The sequence below is a fragment of the Piliocolobus tephrosceles genome, unplaced genomic scaffold (genome assembly GCF_002776525.5).
Source record: "Piliocolobus tephrosceles isolate RC106 unplaced genomic scaffold, ASM277652v3 unscaffolded_22039, whole genome shotgun sequence".
Lineage (NCBI taxonomy): Eukaryota > Metazoa > Chordata > Mammalia > Primates > Cercopithecidae > Piliocolobus > Piliocolobus tephrosceles.
The window spans coordinates 1-2235 of NW_022304354.1; the positions used below are offsets into that span (position 1 = coordinate 1).

General features: G+C 46.7%; 1 long non-coding RNA gene across 1 annotated transcript; it reads right to left on the minus strand.

Annotated features, from left to right (window-relative positions):
- Positions 1–31: 31 nt before the first annotated feature.
- On the minus strand, positions 32–2229 carry LOC113221234. Its single transcript, XR_003307768.1, has 3 exons — positions 1887–2229; positions 1354–1381; positions 32–866 (listed from the first exon to the last, which is right to left on the minus strand). It is a non-coding gene; the product is annotated as an uncharacterized LOC113221234 (long non-coding RNA).
- Positions 2230–2235: the final 6 nt, after the last annotated feature.

A 2235-nucleotide genomic window follows, 5' to 3' on the forward strand; every position in this document is an offset into this window, starting at 1 on the left:
CTGGTGGGAGTGGGGCAGCGGGGAGCCGGTCTGGAAAAGGCAACTGGTCGTTCAACTGCAGCCCAAAGGCATAACTGCCACCCCAGACAGCCAAGGCTGGACAAGGGCAGTGGGACAACCAGTAGCTAGGAGCTCACACTCCGGAGGGAGCCTGCTTGTGTTGAGACCCCAGCTCTACCCTGACTGTTTATCTATGGAGCCTGGACAAGTTAACTGCTCAGTGTCTCAGTTTCCCTAGCTCTAAAATGGGGATAGTAATTGTAATTGTGCCTATCTTAAATGGGTGTGGATTTGTCAGTGTTTAGTGCATTATACTGAGAGCAAGTGCCTTGCCCATTGTGGGTGCCCAGCGAGCCAATTTACACCCCCTCAGAGGAGAGCCATCAACAGGCATCCGGGGGACCCTGGAGCCCTGCATCCTGCAGGTGCCTGAGGTTCTGTACCTAGGAGAAGCCACTCCCCAACCCCACAGCAGTCTACAGAGCACTGTCTGGCCAGACTACACTTCTATGTGCAGGTGTCAGGAGGGAGCTCTGGGCCTCCCTGGGCTCTGTCCTTCCCAGGCTGGACTGTAGAAAGCCCAGGACCCTGCCTTCCTTTCAGCCAGGCCCTTTTTTCCCTCCCTACCCCAAACTCACAGCCTCCTCATCACGCCCTGCCTCAGATTCCAGACTAATCTCATATGTCCTTTATCCCTGTTTACATCAGGGGCTCCAAGAAGCTCAGGGCACCCACCCACTAAACTGGGATTATTTGGTTAAGTGAACTTAATGATTTAATTTCCACACTACCTTTATTTCCTGCACGACAAATTTTGGTCCATCTCCATATTTTTGTGGTCCAGTGCTTGGGACGGATAGCCAAACCTGCAAGGTAGAGCAGACTTCTTATAGATTCTTGGAAATGTATTATAATAAAGACAGTGCTTGACATGTTGCTGGCAGAGGACAGCAGAGAAATTAGTAAAAACTTATTCCCAGATGAAACTTTTGATCCCAGTTTTTACCGTCGGTTTTTCAAGTCTACCTGAATTAGATTTGGGTTCTAGAAGGATTTTGCAAGGTTCATTGCACTTAAAACGGACTGTTTGTGCAGGCAGATACCTTTATTTAGATGAGACAATATAGAAAAGCAGCAGATCCAAGTCACCAAGAATGGCCTGGGATCAAATCCTACTTAGAATCTGCACATACCTGGGAGAGTAAAACGAACCCTCTGTGCCTAGTTCCCTATTCTGAGATGTGGGAATGTTAGTAGATCTAACAACGCTGAATCACCTACTTTAAATGGGTACATTGTTTTGCATGTCAACTATGTTTAAATAAAGCTGTTAAAAAAAAAAAGAATACGTACAGAGGTGAGACTGGGCGTTCGACTTTCTCTGCAATAAGAGAAAAAAAAAACAACAAAACAGTGATCAGGTAACTGGCCCCGAAAGAAAGCATAGAGGATGCTTGTGGAAAATGCACTGGGTTTTTTTGGGGGAATATTTAGCAAGTGTCCATGTTGGCTGGCAAATACAAAACCATTTTTCAGGGAGAAAAGGTAGCTACTGAGAAATACACTCACTAGCAAACAATTTGTAAATGACGCCGTCCTTTGACTGCCATCAAAGGCTTTGTGGGTACTAGGCATCAGCCAGGGTGAGCAGCCTTCAGTCGGCAGCTGGTAGTGGAAGGAGGAGGAGCTCTGACCTCATTCTCTCATGGCAGTTTTTGTGCCTCTTGGTGTTTGTGTGTGTCGTGACCAGTCGCTAGAGTCCATGACTAACTGAAGCCTGATCCATGATGGCAGTCAAAAATGATATTTACTTGATAGTCTAGAAGCCCCAGAAAAAACAAAAAGCAAACCAAAAAAAAATTTCCAGAAAAAGAAATACGTCTTACAAGTTCTGATTTCATATTCTCCACACCACCATGTGCAGGCCCCTGCAGATCTTCATCAGAACCTAGGAGAACATAGAGTGATGGTCAGTGCATTGGTGTTGCTGAGGAATCCCACAAGGAACCTTAGGGAAGTGGGCTGGGGCTGGAGGGTATGGAGGGGGGCGGTTGAAGCATGGACTGAGCTGCTGCCGGACCATTCTCCTTGGTGTCGAAGGATTTGCTTAAGTGAACTTAATGATTTAATTTCCACATTATCTTTCTTTTCTATAGGCCAAATTTTGTTCCATCTCCCTATTTTTGTTGTCCAGCGCTTGGGACGGGCGGCCAAATCTGCAAGGTAGAGCAGACT